Below are 18,927 nucleotides of genomic sequence, written 5' to 3' on the forward strand. Positions count from 1 at the left end.
TATAGAAAAGGGGAAATAGAAGAAGAAAGTCAGAGATGAGTATCAAAGAAGACAAACTGAATAGAGGTAAGTGCATAGGCAAAAATGGCAGGTCTTCACCAGGGGACACTTACCTCCACCCAGATTGTGCCTACCCCTATCGTTAAGTGCTTCCTTCCCATATTGAATTTTTATGTGTTTTTGTTGAGATTCTATATCAATCAAATGCAGATTATTCCATCTTACAGTAACTCCTAGTGTAAATCTATCCTTCAGTACACAGCATTTATACTATATATTTTATATAGCAGCCCTTTAGAGACAGTTCCTCTCGGTTTGTGAAGATACACTTTAATACCGAAAGTTAACAATGGAAAATGCAACAAAATTAGGATTGAGTAAATTCTGATATATTGTAGACCTCGCAAAATTTTCAAGCTATTTTTCAAATATTTTGTGTTCAGTACAATGCATTTTCTAACCAGTATAATTTTCTTAACTCAATGGGTATTATCAGAAATTTAACCTATTTTTTAATTAATTTATACTCACCAATTTGACTTAAGGGATATTTTGATATCTAGAAATTTATTTTAGTTTCTTTTTACAGGTCTCTTAAAAGCCTGTTTTGTCCTGAAGTTGCCCTGAACTAAATTAGAATCTATTTTGAAACTCTGAGCTGAAAAATGTATTACTGTTACAAAATGAACCATGACACTCAACTAAAATAACAGTTCTTTGAATAAACAGTTAAATGAAATTTTGGCAATATAGCTAAAATGAGAGAAATATAACTGGGAAGTCAGCTGATCAGGAGTCAATTCATGGTCTTCACTTGACCCAACCTTAGTTCCTACTTCAGTCAAATATTGAATGTTTTTCACTAAAATAAGTAAAACAACCTTTTTCACTCCCTTGCCTAAGTAGAAGACCTTGCTAAGTGTGATACTTTGAGCTGTTCAGACAAGAACACCTTGTAAGGGTTTTAGAGCAATGTTCAGTAATAAGGCGTGGAAGCAAGCCCTTTCAAATCCTGCAGGTGGAAGTAGAAATAGGAAGAGACCGTTTGAAGACAGTGTTGCTGAATAGCTGAAGCCTTACAATTTTGGCTCATAATTCCACTTCTGCATATGGGCCTTAATAAAACAACAGGGGATTGGTAAAAGTATGGCACATGAATACTATGAATTGGACCATTAAAAATGATTTAGTAGACTGTACAGTAGTGGTGGAAAATGACATGGAAAAGTGCTCATGATATGTTAAGTTTTAAAAAATTATCAAACAGTGAGTATTGTGATACCAAGTAAGCATATATCGATACTGAAATAATTAGATCAAGAGATCAATGGATCAACAGATGTATGGGGTAGATGTAGATATAATATAGATATAGAAATGCATATAGCTTTAAAACATATACACGTGTGTATATGTATTATATATACAGCTATCTTTTTATCTGTATCTAGATAAAATGTTAATGATAAAAATGTAAAATAAATGTAAATTCCATATTAATAAACATGGAATTTAAGGTGATTTAACATTTGTGTTTTTTCCTTGTCTGTATTTTTCCTGAATAAATATGGATTTTCTTCACTAAATATATGTTTCCTTCAATACACAAGTATTACTTTATAACATGTAAAAATTATTTAAGTGGAATACACTAGAAGAAAAATCATATATTAACCAATTAACAGACTGTACCATACTTATTCTAAAAGAAAAAAAATTGTGCATATTTTTATGTGTTTACACTTTCCAAGCCCAGCTTGCATTAATGTAGTCTTAAGCCCTTTTGGCTTTGCTGCAGACAGAGTTGATCTCCTGTGCCTTAGGGCCTGGTGACATGGGGACCAAGTCACAGCCACCGTCCCAGGCCTTGGATAGGGCATATCTGGACTAGCAGATTTTGGCCTCCCAGGACCTCCTGAGGAATTGGACTTTTCATACACATTTGCACCTCCCATGAGCTGAAAGATGATAAAAGGGCATTTAGTTGTTGCTTTATGTACTCTAAATTCACCTGGGAAACATCTTTAGATTTTTGAAGTGAAGACGACCCTAATTCTACCCTCTACCTTTACAAGGCAAGTAAACTGGAGTCAAGCTGTCAGCCTAAGTAGTGATGACTGGGGAGCACAGGGAAAACTTGTTTTAGCATCCAATTCCTTCTTGTTTTGTCCACCAAAGACTGCCTCCTCAGTTTGGAGGAAAAGTGGTTACCTCTACCAGGAAATAATACACTAAGAGTCGAGCTTTCCTAGTATAATACCCTCTCGGTAGAATGCTGGCTCTTAAGAATACTGTAAAGAAATAAATAGGAAAGTGTTATTTTTCAGCTATAGAAGACTGGGATTCAACCTGATAATGACAGAAGGCCTAGGTGTTGTGCACAAAATAATTCAGGAATCATTACTGAATTTTTGCATTATCATTTAAGCTACGGTATACTCTAGACAACAGGACATAGAGTAGAAACGCAGATATCCTAAAAGGGTCAGTGTAAAGGTCTCAGGCAAGGAGTTCCTTATTATTGTTTAATTTTCTTGAATGTGATTTGTAGGTTTTCCCCCTATTTTTACGGGGACCTCTCTAATGTATTCATAATGCATACAGTCATGAGGTAGCATTCTTTCGACATTCAGCAGAAATGCATTTCACTTAAGTCTGAACCCATTAGCTAACAGTCCTGTAGCTTCTGGGCTTTGTAGTCTGTTCTCTGATTCACAAAATGCCTTGCTAGAATTGTACAACACTCAGAGCAAGGATCATGAATGAAAACAGATGCAGATTGTTAAAACGTTGAATTTGTGTTTCAACACGTGACACTGAAATTCTGATTTTCCACTTGCACATCTCATTTCAACTACATCCACCCGTGTTTAGGTCCAAAATCACCGTGGACCATGATTGCAGCCATGAAATTAAAAGACACTTGCTCTTTGGAAGAAAAATCATGACAAACCTAGACAGCGTTATGATAAGCAGAGACAGCACTTTGCTGACAAAGGTCCATATAGTCAAAGCTATGGTCTTGCCAGTAGTCATGTATGGATGTGAGAGTTAGACCATAAAGAAGGCTGAACACCAAAGAATTAATGCTTTCTTACTGTGATGCTGGAGAAGACTCTTGAGAGTCCCTTGGACTGCAAGGAGATCGAACCAGTCAATCCTAAAGTAAATCAGTCCTGAACATTCATTGGAAGGACTGATGCTGAAGTTGAGGCTCCAATACTTTGGACAGCTGATATAAAGAGATGACTCTTTGGAAAAGACCCTGGGAAAGATTGAAGGCAGGAGAAAAGGGGGCAATGGAGAATAAGATGATTGGATGGCATCACCAACTCAATGGACATGAATTAGAGCAAACTTCAGGAGATAGTAAAGGACAGGGAAGCCTGGTGTGCTGCAGTCCATGGGGTCATAAAGAGTCAGACACGACTTAGGAACTGAAAAACAACAACAACAACAACAACTTGCTTAGGTCATAGGTTGGAGACGCCAAGTCAGGTGGGACTGGCACTACAGGTATCTTGAATCTGAACTGCATAGACTGACTTGAACAAAAAGGGTTTGGTTCAAACCCATATATATAGTAACTCCAATACAGGGTTTTCAAATGAATTGGACTCAAAAAATATAATAGTTTATTTTTGTCTTTCTTTTTTCAAGGTTAGTTTTCCAGGGATAGTAATTAAAGAATAACTATGTTGAAATTCTTTTGAATGAGCTAAAAGAAAGACAAGGGGTAGTATTCCTTCGGGTTCATAAATAATAATTCCTTGAAAAAATATGTTGAGCCAATAAACCATATTCCCTTCCCTTGACATAGTCCCTAGTTTTTAAATCACGTAACTTTTTTCTATTCAAACTAAGAAAATGTAGTATTACTTTTTTTGGTATAATTTGCTCATGGGAAATCCCGTTACATATAACCTTTCACAAACTCAGTGTTAAATGCCTCTTTTCTCTTCATTTCAATATCTCACAGTTGATTGTGTGTTAACTACAGTTCAGACACAGGCTGCTGTTACAAAGAGGTGACAAACATACAAAACAGAGGCTATTTGGTAATATGTAACTTACAATGTAACTTAATTGTTGCCCCCAACAAAGTTACATGACTATTGCAAACATAAACTACTGTTCAATTCCAGTCATACAAGGGGGATTTATAGGATGTTTCCTGTTTCAGCTGAGATCTTATTATAGCTCCCACAGGTAGTCAAAACGCCAGAGAATTATAACTTCCTTCAATAATTGCTCAAACTTGAATGTAGCCAATACGGAAGGAAATAGGAACGGGCCATAAGTCTATTGTATCCTCTGGGTGTTTGAGAATCTCTGGTTTGTATTTCTAAATTGACGCATAATCATTTTGTTTTTTTTTAAAGATTAATTTTAAGTTTTTTCCCTAAGGAAATAAATCAACTAGCTTGTTAAATTTTACACAGTATACTGAACTATATCATCAAAGCTAGATTTAGGCCCTGTCCTCAGCAATCTACATTTGTTTCTTAAAAAATAATAAATAATAATAAGAATCATTTTCCCAAGCACTTCAGTCTAATGTTACAGCTGTATCTGGTTACTCTTTGGATGGGAAATAAGCTGGTTGCTTTTCTTCTTGGCCTTCAAGCCTTGCTCCTGAATCCTTTCCACACACTCGACTCTTATTTCAAAGAGAAACCCCACTGGGAGGCTGGAAGACCTGACTGAGAGAAAAGGAAGTTATGCTAATTTCCCACCCCAAAGACACCAGTGAGCATTTCAAATACTTGCAGCTTAGGAAGGAAAAAAGGTTTCATTCTAGATCAATTCAAAGTTAGGTTATCACAACTGGAAGTTTTCAGGCTATGCCACCTCCTGTCCCCGCCACCCCTTTCCCTCCCCTCCTCTAGCCTTCCTTCCTCACCAGTTCCTTCCTTAGACCAAGAAACAGAGCTGCTGCCTGAGGAGCAGAGCCAGGCAGAATGAAGCTGAGGAGCTCAGAGTGGGCATGGGAAGATGCAGAAAAGAGGAACCAGCTGCTGCAGAGAGAAATGGAGGAGTTTTTCGTTTTTGTTTTTTCCAACCATGGGAAGCTTGACTGTTGGGGCAAAAGGTGACAGAGCACCAAAGTACAGGAGTGGGCAGAGTTCGCTTCTGCTGCGTGCTTGCCCTCCCCAGCCTCCCGCGGCCTCAGGAGGAGCCAGAGGCTCTGCAGCTGGACCTGGGCCTCAGCGGGGCCGGAGATCCAGTCCTGACACCCCATCAGGAGCCCGAGCCCCACAGGGGCTGGAGCTGCTCAGGATCTGGAGGCTGGTCCCACCTTACAGGTTGTGGCAGGCATCAGAGTGGACAGCCCCATGCCGCCAAAGTAGATGGCGCTTGGGATCTGAGTAGCCCACCAGGAATTTTCTGTATCCTTTATTAAATTTGCTCTCAAAGCACTAAAAAAATGAGAAAGAGTGCCCCATGAGAGTTGGGCCTGTGTGGACTGAAGACCCAGACGGCTGTGTCCCTGACTACAGCACAGCCAGGACTTCATATCTGGAGGGACAATGACCCTGAAGTGTTGGGGCCACAGCTTGTTTGTGTAGCCCCTGTGACATTCAGGAGTACTTTGCTTCTCAGATGTGAAAGATTCCAGAAAAGGAGAGCAGGGAGCTCTGGGTGTTTTAGCCACGCGTTCCGTGAAACAAACTCACTCAGAAGGACAATGCAGATAGTGGAGTGCCGTTTATTATACCAGCGGGCCCAAGGCAGAGTCTCCTCTTAGCCAAGGTCCCCGATCAGCATTTGTGAAAATCTTTTACACCACATGTGTACGTGTCTGAACCCACTAGCCCAAATTCCTTGAGACTTACATAAACCAAGAAAAATCTAATCCCAATAACCCCATCATTCACGTACTATGTGCTCATGTGCTCAAACAGTCAATTAGCCAATAATCAATAAACCCGAGATTACACTCCGACAGATACAGAAAATTTTATGGCCTGTCTGGAGGAAGGGGTGATTAGTGTATGTTTTCTCTTAGGTGATGAGTAACCTAGATATGATCTTCAAGGTTGCCCTGTCTGGAGGGGGTCTTATCCTTCTGTTGTTGTTTTCATAGGCACTAAACACAGAGTTCAGAGTCCATTGGAAAGGTGGCTGAGCATGATCAGCACGAACAGGCCTAAGATGGAGTCCAGGCCCTCTGAATTCCTTCTTCATTCTCTGCTCTTGATGCTCTTAACTCATATTATGAGCATCATTCATAGGGATATATTGCACCCTGGCTCTCCGACCGCCAATTTGGGAGAATGACTTCAACCTTCAGGTTACAAAGTTCATAATACATTGTAAAATTCAGGGTCCACAAAGCAGAACTCTCAAGGCAATTATAACAGTGGTAGATATAGTTTTCCACCAGTCGCCCTTCACCCAAGATAGGACCGACGTCCAGAAAGGAATGTTTTCATTTGACATTGCTTTTACCTGACTTCTCATGTCATCTAAAGCAGTCGATACATTGCCAGATAAGTCAGGAATGTATACACAACACTCAACGTTAATTATAGCACAGGTCCCTCCTTGAGCAGCTGTATGTCCAAAGCCATTCTGTTGTGAATTACCACTTTTCTCATTTGGATTTGCTCTTCATTTAAGGCTTGGATGGCTTTTGTTCTATCTGGGAGGGCCTGTTTTGTGAAATTAGTCAAGGCCTCTACTTTAGTCATGATATCTGTTGCCCCTATAGAGGGTACGAATAAGGCAGCAATATACTCATACCATTGACACACAGATCTTGTCCACCTAGCATGTAAATAAGGTGGATTTACCAGGTCTTGTTGTAGGTTAGGCTTTTGTTACACTGGCATTTTTATCAAATGTAACCCCATGACCCGAGTCTATTGACTGTAGGTCTTACACCAAGAGAGCAAGGAGAGGTTATGATTGACAAGAGAGAGAAAAGTCTCTTTTTGTCATCCCAGAAAAAAGCAGAGTGGTTTAAACTCTCCTTGGCAGAGTGGTGACACCCACCAAGGAAGTCCATCCGTCACTGACAGAGGCATAACCCTACATACCCAGCAGTTGGAAGTGTTGTGGAAGTCTTCATAGGAAGGTGCCCATGAGATGAAAACATTGTCCTGAGTTGAAACAGAAGTTAAATTCAAAATCACATTGATGAGGCCAAGCAGCAGGAGTTGATTGTGGGGCTTCATCCTGAAGGGGCTCGTCCAGGATCTTCTTTTCCTTCTTCTTAAGGATGGTCTTAGTCTCTCGAGGGTCAGCGGGGTCCCTCTGTGCAGTCCACTCAGCGTTTTTTGGGTCCGCGTGGTATGTTCTGTTCACCCTCGTATGATGGATCCAAGGGACAATACCTGCCACTTTAACTGCAGTAGGGGTAGTTAGAATAACATAAGGGCCCTTTCACCAAGGGGCTAACAGATCATGTGTCCAATCTTTAACCCATACTTGGTCACCAAGTGTAAACTCATGAATCTGTTCCCCAAGGGGGAATGGCACCCTTTCTTGTACAAACCTAGTTACCCGATTTATTACCTTACCCAGTTCCATCTGCTGTGAAATCCTATCCCCCCTTACCTGAGGCAAATTTATTGACACCTGTTTTATTATGGGAGGGGGCCTCCCATACACAATTTCGTATGGAGAATAGCCTTGGGACTGTGGGGTCATCCTGAGTCTGAGCAGAGCCGTCGGAAGCAAGTCCACCCAGGAGCAGTCAGTCTCTATGACCCACTTGGGGAGTCTCTTTAATGTCCGGTTGGTTCACTCCACCATCTCAGAACTCTGGGCCTATATGCAGTGTGCAGTTTCCATTTGATGTTTAAAGTTTTGCTTATTTGTGGTACTAAATCAGCTACAAAAGCTGGGTCATTGTCTGAACCAATGCTGGTAGGAAGTCCAAATCTGGAAACTATTTCCCTAAGCAGGCACTGGGCTACTTCTGATGCTCTTTCAGTCCAGGTAAAAAAGATTCTACCCATCCCGAGAACGTACATACCATGATCAGCAGGTAATGGTAGTGTCGGTGAGGTTTCATTTCAGTGAAGTCCACTTCCAGGTATTCAAAGGGCAGTGTGCCTTTCAGCTGAATACCCGGAGGTTTTTGTCTGAATACCGAGAGGCAGCATTAACCTGTGAGCAGGCAGCATGGCCTAGGTGGGTCACTTGGTGTGTTTGGCTTACCGGATCGTGTGCCAGCTCCTCCGGTACCAATAATTTGCCACTTGGCAATTCCCACCGTCCCTTTTCAGTCTTGATGGCCGCTTCCGCTTTGGCTAACCTGACAGCCGTTGTCCTTGTTTTATCAGGCTAGTGCCATCAGTATATAGGACCCAACTAGGGTCTGGAACCTTGTGTTCTTCTTTAAAACAAACCCCAGACACCTTACCTCCTCCTTGCAGATCTGTGCCTTCTTCTTCAACACCCAGTAACCTGCTCCATCAGCAGCTGGAGGAGTGCTTTTGTCCCTTCCCAGCATTTTTCCTTGGTCTCGGCGGCCAGCAGCAGGTCATCCCCATATTGTAGGAGCCAACATCCATACTCTTCCGGATGGAATGAGTTCAGGTCAGAAGCCAAGGCTTCCCCAAAGATGGCTGGGGTGTTCTTAAACCCTCGTGGGGGAGTCCAGATGAGCTGTTGCTTGGTGCCGCCGACTGGATCTTCCTATTCAAAGGCAAAGATGGGCTGTGACACTGGGGTGAGGCGTATGCAGAAGAAGTCATCCTTGAGATCTAGGCGAGTATAAACTTTAGTCCACGGCAGGAGGAGGCTAAGGTATAGGGGTTTGGAACAGTGGGGTGTAAAGTCACAGTAGCCTGGTTGACTAGCCTGAGATCCTGTACAGGCCTATTGTCCTGTCCTTCTTCCTTTTTGACTGATAGGATCGGTGTATTCCAAGCCGACTGGCACTCTACTAGAATGCCCGCTTGTTTCAATCTATTGATGTGGGGCAGTATGCCAGCCCAGGCCCCTATCAGTAGTGGATAATGGAGCTTTCTAACCGGGATGGTGCTTGGTTTGAGTTCTATTATCACTGGGGCTTGAAGTTTAGCCAGCCTGGGGGACGGGGGGGTTGTCTTTCTGCCCTGACCTAATTGAATAATTGAGTTAGCTCTCTCTCATGCTCTTCTGGCCCACCTGGTTCTGCCTTCGGAGGCTCATGCAACCTCCATTCATCTTGGGGGGTGTCTTGAGAGAGAGAGCAAATAAATCATATTGTCTATCTGGAAGATGGGTCTCTCCTCAGAGGAGAAAGTCACTTGTGCTCCTAGTTTGGAGAGCAAGTCTCTTCCCAACAGGGGTAATGCACTCAGGAATGTAGAGGAATTCATGAATCACTTGGTGCCCCCCATCTGACATTTTCTGGGCTGGCAAAACGATTTAATCATGTCTTCTCCCGATACCCCAGTTACAGCGGTAGTCTTTTTGGACAGTGGTGCCACAGGTTTTGTTACTGCCAACACTTCTGCTCCTGTATCCACCATGAAGTCAATGTTTTGGTCCCCCACTTTTAAGGTTACCATGGGTTCTTGGGGACCTGATATCTCAGCCCCGGTAGCCCTATTTAATTTCCAAGTCAGCAAGCCCCACAACTGCAGGAGCTTCCTCTTCCTTCCTTGCCTTAGGGCATTCATTCTTCCAGTAGCCAAAAGCTTGGCACCAGGCATACTGGTTTGGCTGTAACGGGGCCTGGGGCCTCTGTTGGGACCGGTTGAAGGACTGTCCTGTCCCTGGGGCAGAGGAGGTTTTCAGGAGGGCCCAAGATAGATTTTCCCAGAGCAGCAGCTAGCATTGCAAATCTCTTGTCTGTTCTCTTTCATTCCCTCCAGCTCTCTGGCAGAGCGCAGTTTCTGCTTAATTCCAACATCTCCGTCCCCTTCTTGTCACTACTCACCGGGAGAGAGACGGGTATAGCTTGGGTGGTTCGCCTGGAGCCGGATCCTGGAAGTGCTAGCCAGAGGCTTCTGTCACCGGGAAGGGAGCCTGCCGTGGTGGCGGCTCTACGACCCCGGGGAGAGCTGGCAGAGGAGCAGCAGCTGCTGTAGGATTTCACCTGGCCCTGGATCAGGCATTAAGGCGACCTCCGGTCCTGGTGGAGCACTGAGGCAGGAGCGTCATTATCCAGTATGGGGGAGGGGTCAGGTCATCCCCGTCCAAATCCTGTAGAATTTCCTGTTTTATCATCAGTCAATTTTTGTGCCATTAATATTTTTCCCTTTCCCTTCTGGATACAGAACCTTGTCCAAGTAGGAGGGTCTTCAACTAACCCTAGCCATGAGTCAATATATGGATATTGATCCAGGTGTCCTGGCTCTCCTGTGACTACTGTATAGACTGCTTCCGCTATTTTTAAGTTCATGGTGTTCTCTGGTGGCCATCCTACTCCCATAGGGGGCCATGCACCTCACAGAGTATGTGGAGGCGGTGAGGCTTCATCTTCACCCCATGCTGCTGCTGCTGCTAAGTCGCTTCAGTTGTGTCCGACTCTGTGCGACCCCATAGATGGCAGCCCACCAGGCTCCCCAGTCCCTGGGATTCTCCAGGCAAGAACACTAGAGTGGGTTGCCATTTCCTTCTCCAATGCATGAAAGTAGAAAGCAAAAGTGAAGTCGCGCAGTCATGCCCGACTCTAGCGACCCCATGGACCACAGCCTACCGGGCTCCTCCATCCATGGGATTTTCCAGGCAAAAGTACTGGAGTGGGGTGCCATCGCCTTCTCCACTTCACCCCATAGTCTCCTCCTAATCCCTTCTTTAAGTTTTTAATCATGCACTCCAATACAGTTGCCTTAGATTCACCTCCCCCCATCTTGTTTACCTTCTCAGACCTTCTTCTACTTTTCCTTTTCGTTCTGTCTACGAAGTTCTCAGTACCCTATGTACTTCTGATATTTCCACTCAATGACACTTAAGTTGCCATTCTGCCTCCTTCCTAATTGGGGTGAGAAGAGCCTTAGCTGCCAGATCCCAGAGGGAGAAGGGGGATTGGTGTGTCTTCACCTGCCGGTCAGCACAGCCGAACCAGAACACGTGATCCAAGACTGTTTCTCCCTTAACTGTTAAAGTCCATTCTGCCTTGGTGGGCTTGATCAGGTGTGGATGAAAACACAGGTGGGTTAAATATCCCACGTCCCAGGCCATCTCCAGGAAAGCCAATTCGTACTCACTTATGTATCCCCTTCCTTCCAGCCTAACAATTCTGAGGGGGTCAAGAATTTCACAGCAGACGGGATACCTCCTTGGGGAGGGCAGAATACGAGCATACAAGGACCAGTTTCCTATCCTAAAAATCCCCTGGCGATCGCTGGTAATAATTTTCCCTGAGACGGCATGGACACATCTCCTAAATGACCTTAACAAATTTCCTTCCTAAACCGTAGCACACTCGTCGCCCTGTGTACCAAGCAATCGCTGCCGCCTGCCTATTCCAGGCCCTTGTGGGTCCATGGCCCTTCTAGTTCCTCCAAGGGGGCTGATCAGGCCCCCTCTTCCACCTTGCCAGGTGGGTTCCTCCTCACCTGAGCGCTCAGTTCCCTTGCTGCTGTTCACTCCTGCCAAAGTGAAGAAACCGGGCATTGAAAGGCTGAATTCTTCCAGAAGGGCGAGGCGCCTTCCCCCCTCTAGGACATTCAAGCCACAAAGCCTTGGGGTGGCCTCAAATGAGACCTGTCTCCTCAAAGTTAGGAGTTTCCCAACCAATGCACCAAATGTTGTAGCCTCGCGTTCCGAGAAACAACCTCATTCAGGACAATGCAGGTAGTGGAGTGCAGTTTATTACACTGGTGGGCCCAAGGTAGAGTCTCCTCTTAGCCAAGGACCCCGACCAGAATTTGTGAACATCTTTTATACCCCATATGTATGTGTCTGAACCCACCACGCCAAATTCCTTGAGACTTACATAAACCAAGGAAAATACAATCCCAATAACCCCATCATTCACGTGCTATGTGCTCATGTGCTCAAACAGTCAAACAACTAGCCAATAATCAATAAACCCAACATTATACTCCAACGGATACAGAAAATTTTATGGCCTGTCTGGAGGAAGGTGTGATTAGCGTTTGTTTTCTCTTAGGTGATGAGTCACCTAGATACAGTCTTCAAGGTTCCCCTGTCTGGAGGGGGTCTTATCCTTCTATTGTTGTTTTCATAGGCACTAAACACAGAGTTCAGAGTCCATTGGAAAGGTGGCTGAGCATGATCAGCATGAACAGGCCTAAGATGGAGTCCAGGCCGTATGAATTCCTTCTTCATGGGAAAGAAAACTTTTTTTTTTTATGTTTAGTCATTTGCTGAGAGTGAAATAACAGACTTTCACCTTTGTTAGCTGAGGAGTTTCTAAAGGAGACACCTTTCTAGAAGAAATGGTGCATATTAAATCTTTCAAGAAGAAATAAAGTCCAATGCAAGTATTCATTTAAGAAATATTTTATATGTCATATGGTGTAATCATTCTTAACCTCTTCCCCAGCCTTTTTGAAAATCTGATGAACAATACGAATTAATTCTCTGGGAAAAACCATACACACATGTAAGTACAGGGCCTTTGTCACAAACTCCCTGAAGTGACGGCAGGAGAGATTTTACCAAAACCGTGATGCAGAAAGCCCCACCCTCGATCCCCCAATAAAAATCAGCAGTTAGCCAGCTCTCTGGGAACGGAAACAGCTCTGGAGAGCACTGGAGTCCAGTCAGCAAGGTGAAGTGATGAAGTGAAGTGACGTTGCTCAGTCATGTCCGACTCTTTGCGACCCCATGGACTGTAGCCTACCAGGCTCCTCTGTCCATGGGATTTTCCAGGCAATAGTCCTGGAGTGGATTGCCATTTCCTTCTCCAGGGGATCTTCCCAACCCAGGGATCGAACCTGGGTCTCCCGCTTTGTAGACAGACGCTTTACTGTCTGAGCCACCAGGGCAAGGTAGGAGAGCAAAAATTCGAGAATAACCTCACAAGGGAAGGAAGGAAGCTTCATTTTGCCTGCATTATCCCATTCCTCAAGATAACATTACTCAGGGCCAGGAGAGAACTTCTAGAAAGAAATGAGGACAACCAGAAACAGTTCCCCTCACCAGGAAAGGAAGAGTGGAGAGAGTGAGCAGCCACCTCCCCCAGCCTTCAGGGTACCTTATGAAGGTCCCGTTTCACTTTCACCCCCACCCAGAGACCAGCAAAGCTGAGACACATACAGACAGTTAGGAACAAGGAAGAAAAGCAGTCATGGTTTAAAGTGACTGTACTGGGGGCCGGCCCAGGCCTCTGTGGCTACATGAGTGCAAGATGCCAGCCTAGACCCCACAGCTTACATCCTCTTCCTAGAGTGTACTTCATAAAGCCACTCCAGCTTTGTATTTGAACACCACTAGCCTGACACCTGTCACCACATCCGATGGGGGACAATACAGCCACTGATGGGCATGCTGCCACCCAAGGTCCCCATAACAGCTTGTGGTCTTAGGTCAGGCCCTATCTTCTAACCCTGGCCTGCACAACCACACCACACTACCTGTAGTTAATGCCTCTAGCTGTGCACCTGCTTACTCCTGGCCTGACCTCCAGTACTGTCCTCGCCTGCAGTGGGGAGACTGTGTAGCCACAGGAGAGCATACCAGCAGCCAGGGTCTCCTCCAGCCCTTGCTGCCCACCCTGGCCCCCACCACTAGGTGTGTGTCTGCAGCTGAACCACGCTTTTCCACAGGCACCTGCAGCAGGCAGGTGTATGCACACTACTGGCTCTAGCCACCATCACTGTCTGACCTGGTCACTAGCTGCTGGACCTAGAGGGATAACTGAGGAGCCCAACAGCTCATGCAGCCACTGCAGACTCCCACAGTGTTCCCAAGGACCACAGAGTTGTTCATGTTGTGGACCTCAGCAGCATGAGCCAAAGAGACATCATGCAGCCCTGGACCCACTGCCCCACACTCAGTACCACTAGACCCAGGATCATAGTACATTCCAACCCACAGGTGAAAGTCTTTCCTTGCTGAGATCAATCCATGAAGTCTGGAAGAGGTGACTAGTTATTTAAATGTAGAGACATCTATGAAAGCCTACATGGGATCATAAAGAACCAGGGAAACATGCGTCCACCAAAGGAACACAGTAGGCCATCAGTAACAAACCCCAACGTGATGGAGGTGCAAGAATTGCCCAATAAACAATTCAAAATAATCGTTCTAAAGATGCTCAGAGAACTATAAGGAACACAGATATGTAATTCAACAATATTAGGAAAACAACAGAAAAATAAAACGAGAAGTTCAACAGAAAGATAGAAAACATAAAAATGAACCAAACAGAAATTGTGGAGCAGGAGAATACACTGAGCAAGCTGAAGAATCCAATAGACAAATACAGAGAAAGGAAACTCCGTGAGACTAAGAGCAGATTTCTCAGTATAGACCTGACAGACCAGGAGAGAATGAAATCATGTATATGAAATACTAAAATAAAGAAACTGCCAATCGAGAATAACCAACCCAGCAAAACTGCCCTTGAGAAGTGAAGCTTCTTCGCCACCATACCTACTTTACGAGATATGCTGAAAGGAACTCTTCAAGCTGAAATGAAAGGGTGATAATTAGTAACATGAAACATGAAAATATGTATATACCACATTGGTTAAATTATACATATAGTCAAATTCAGAATACTCTAATACTATAACAGTATGTTAACTACTTAACTCTAATAGAAAAGATCCTGGACAAAAGTATTTTTAAAAAGCTATACTTACAGTAATTTCTTAATGGATGTACAATATAAAAAGATGTAAGCTGTGATATCAAAATCATAAAAGGGGGAGTAAAAGAGTTTTTGTAGGTGATTGAAGTTAAACTGGTATCTATGCAGACTATTATATGGACAAGATGTTCCATGTCAGCCTCATGGTAGCCAAAAAGCAAAAACCTACAGCATATTCATAAAAGATAAAGGGGGTAATTTTTTTCCTGGTGACCTAGTGATTTGGATACTGAGCTTTCACTGCCATGGCCCAAGTTCAATCCCTAGTTGGGGAACTGAGATACTTTGAGCCACATGGCGTGATAGGTGCATGACTACTGATGCAATCTTCTTAGCCATTATGGTTCTGTTTAGTTTACCTTTTTTTAATAAGTCAGTCTTTATAGGCATATGTTTCTAAAAATCTATGCATTTCTTCTAGGTTAGCCAATTTGTTGGCATATAACTATTCACAGTAATTTCTGGTGTATATGTATAAAGGAATATTATTTGGCCACAAGAAAGAAGAAAGTGCTGCCAATTGTAACAGCATGAATGAAGCTTGAGAGCATTATGCTAAGCAAAACACATCAGAAAAAGAAAGACAAATACTGTATGATATCACTTACATATGGAATCTAAAAAAGCTAAAGGCATAGACACAGAGATTAAAATAGTGATTACCAGGCAATGATGGGGACAGGGCAAAGGGGAGATATTGATCAAAGGGTACAAACTTCCACTGATAAGATGAATAAATTCTTGGAATCTAATGGTTAATTATATTGTATTACGTAGTTGAAAGTTGCTAAGAGAGTAGATCTTAAATGTTCTCACCACAAAAAGGAAATGATAATTATGAGACATGATGGAGGTGATAGCTAATATTCTGGTGGTAATCATTTTGCAGTATATACATTTGCAACATTTAAGTGTATCAAACCAATACTTCTTACACCTGAAACTTACATAATGTTATATGTCACTATACTCAATAAAGCTGGGGGGGAAAGACTTTATTGAATTAAAAAAACATATTAACCTTCCTTCATGTACTCTTTTATAACTGCCTGGATAAATTTGAGACAGTTATACTTTTTTCAGTTTAAGTTTTCATAACTGTATTAGAAAGCAATAATTTGTACCCTTTCTGACAACCCACTTGAAGATGACTCTTGCATTATTTATGCATTTTTCACAACAAGGCTTTTCATGTCTTTGAATTCTTATAGCTGGAAAAGGAAATGCAAACAAATTAGCAAATGTACTTAGCCCTTGAAAGTCTGAGACATCTGAGTAGTTACAGTATCAACTATATCATGAACAATTCCTTTTATTTAAAAAAACTGCTAAAATGCATAGGGTTGCAGTATTCTCAACACAGAATCAACTGGAAAAGAAAATGTGGACCACTTTTAAATATCTTTGATGTTGGCAAGCCAGGGGGATTTTTTGATATGAGAAAAATATGTACTTGCTTTTAAGGCAACATATTGCCTGTTATGCATTTATGAACTGACTTCAACAAAGACTATCTTATCTGTTGCTTAAAATTGACCACTATAAACAGCCTCTAGAGTGCTGTCTTTGCTACTGCCAAAAAAGATGTCCAAATATTTTCAGCTAAAATGCCAGCAAAGATCAAGGAGGTTTCACACTAGTTCTCCACATGCCAATGAGATATAAATGCCATCTTTTAGCACATTATAACAATTTTGTTGTATAATATTCTTTTCCAATGATCTGTAAAAAATTATGCATTTGTTGTTGTTTAGTTGCTAAGTTGTGTCCGACTTTTCTTTTGTGACTCCATGAACTGCAGCCTGCCAGACTTCCCTGTCATTCAGTATCTCCCAGAGTTTGCACAACTCATGTCCATTGAGTTGGTGATGCCATCCAACCATCTCATCCTCTGTTGCCCGCTTCTGCTCCTGCCCTCAATCTTTCCCAGCATCAGGGTCTTTCCCAATGAGTCAGCTCTTTACATCAGGCAGCCAAAGTACTGGAGTTTCAGCTTCAGCATCAGTCCTTCCAATGAATATTCAGGACTGATTTCCTTTAGGATTGACTGGTTTGATCTCCTTGCAGTCCAAGGGACTCTCAAGAGTCTTCTTCAGTACCACAGTTCAAAAGCACTGATTCTTTGGCATTCAGTCTTCTTTATGGTCCAACTCTCACATCCATATGACTACTGGAAAAACCATAGTTTGACTATATAGACCTTTGTCAGCAAAGTACTGTCTCTGCTTTTTAAAATGCTGTCTAGGTTTTCACAGCTTTTCTTCCAAAGAGCAAGCATATTTTAATTTTGTGGATGCAGTCATCCACAAAATGATTTTGGAGTGATTTTGGAACCCAAGGAAATAAAATCAGTCACTGATTCCATTTTTTCCCCCATCTATTTCCCATGAAGTGATAGGACTGGATGCCATGATCTTAGTTCTTGAATGTTGAGTTTTCAGCCAGCTTTTTCACTCTCCTCTTTCACCTTCATCAAGAGACTCCTCTTCAGTTGCTCTTCACTTTCTGCCATAAGGGTGGTATCATTTGAATACTGAGGTTGTTGATATTTCTCCTGGCAATCGTGATTCCAGCTTGAGCTTCATCCAGCCTGGCATTTCAGATGATGTACTTGGCATAGAAGTTAAATAAGCAAGGTGACAATATACAGCCTTCCATATTCCTTTCCCAATTTTGAACCAGTCCGTTGTTCCATGTATGATTCTAATTGGTGCTTCTTGACCTGCATACAGATTTCTCAGGAGGCAGGTGGAGATGGTCTGGTATTCCCATCTCTTTCAGAATTTTTCACAAATTGTTGTGATCCACAAAGCTTTAGTGTAGTCAATGAAGCATAAGTAGATGTTTTTTTCTGGAATTCCTTCACTTTCTTCATGATCCAATGGATGATGGCAATTTGATCTCTGGTTCCTCTGCCTTTTCTAAATCCAGCTTGTACATCTAGTAGTTCTCAGTTCACGTATGGCTGAAGCCTAGCTTGAAGGATTTTGAGCATTACCTTGCTTGTATGTGAATTGAGCACAACTGTGCACTAGTTTGAACATTCTTTGGCATTGCCCTTCTGTGAGATTGGAATGAAAACTGACCTTTTCCAGTCCTGTGGCCACTGCTGAGTTTTCCAAATTTTGAGTACAGCAATTTAACAGCACCATTTTTTAGGATTTGAAATAGCTCAGCTGGAATTCCATCACCTCCACTAGCTTTGTTGGTAGTAATGCTTTCTAAGGCCCATTTCACTTCACACTCCAGGATGTCTGGCTCTAGGTGAGTGACTACATCATAACAGTTATCTTGGTCATTAAGACCTTTTTTGTGTAGTTCTTCTGTGTATTCTTGCCACTTCTTAACCTTTTCTGCTTCTGTTAAGTCCTTGCAGTTTCTGTCCTATATTGTGCTCATTTTGCATGAAATGTTCCCTTGGTATCTCAATCTTCTTGAAGAGATCTCTAGTCTTTCCTATTCTATTGTTTTCCTCTATTTCCTTGCATTGTTCACTTATGAAGGCTTTATCTCTCATTGCTATTCTCTGGAACTCTGCCTTCAGTAGGGTATATCTTTCCCTTTGTCCTTTGCCTTTCTCTTCTCTTCTTTTCTTGGCCATTTGTAAGTTCTCCTCAGACAGTCACTTTGCCTTCCTGCTTTCTTTTTCTTGGGGATGGTTTTGGTCACTACCTCCTGTACAATGTTATGAACCTCCGTCCATAGTTCTTTAGGCACTCTATCAGATCTAGTCCCTTGAATCTATTCATCACCCCCATTGTATTATCATAAGAGGTTTGATTTAGGATATACCTGTACCTGAATGACCCAGTGGTTTTCCCTGTTTTTTTTTTTTTTTTTTTTCAATTTAAGTCTGAATTTTGCAATAAGCAGTTCATGATCTGAGCCACAGTCAGCTTCAGGTCTTGTTTCTGCTGACGGTATCAAGTTTCTCCATCTTCAGCTGCAAATATAATCAACCTGATTTTGGTATTGACCATCTGGTAATATCCATGTGTAGAGTTGTTTCTTGTGTTGTTGAGAGAGGATGTTTGTTATGACCAGTGTGTTCTCTTGGCAAAACTGTTAACCTTTGCCCTGCTTAATTTTATACTTCAGGCCAAACTTGCCTGTTACGTCAGATATCTCTTGACTTTTACATTCCAGTCCTAAAATGTTCACTCTTGCCATCTCCTGTTCGACCATGTCCAGTTTAC

At 42.7% G+C, this 18,927-nt stretch overlaps 1 long non-coding RNA gene across 2 annotated transcripts in view; it reads right to left on the reverse strand.

Annotated features, from left to right (window-relative positions):
- LOC120853997 overlaps nucleotides 1–18,927 on the reverse strand; it is a 57,801-nt gene that overhangs the window by 20,655 nt on the left and 18,219 nt on the right. The gene's annotated exons all lie outside the window — the stretch shown is intronic.

Source organism: Oryx dammah, unplaced genomic scaffold (genome assembly GCF_014754425.2).
Source record: "Oryx dammah isolate SB20612 unplaced genomic scaffold, SCBI_Odam_1.1 HiC_scaffold_27, whole genome shotgun sequence".
Classification (NCBI taxonomy): domain Eukaryota; kingdom Metazoa; phylum Chordata; class Mammalia; order Artiodactyla; family Bovidae; genus Oryx; species Oryx dammah.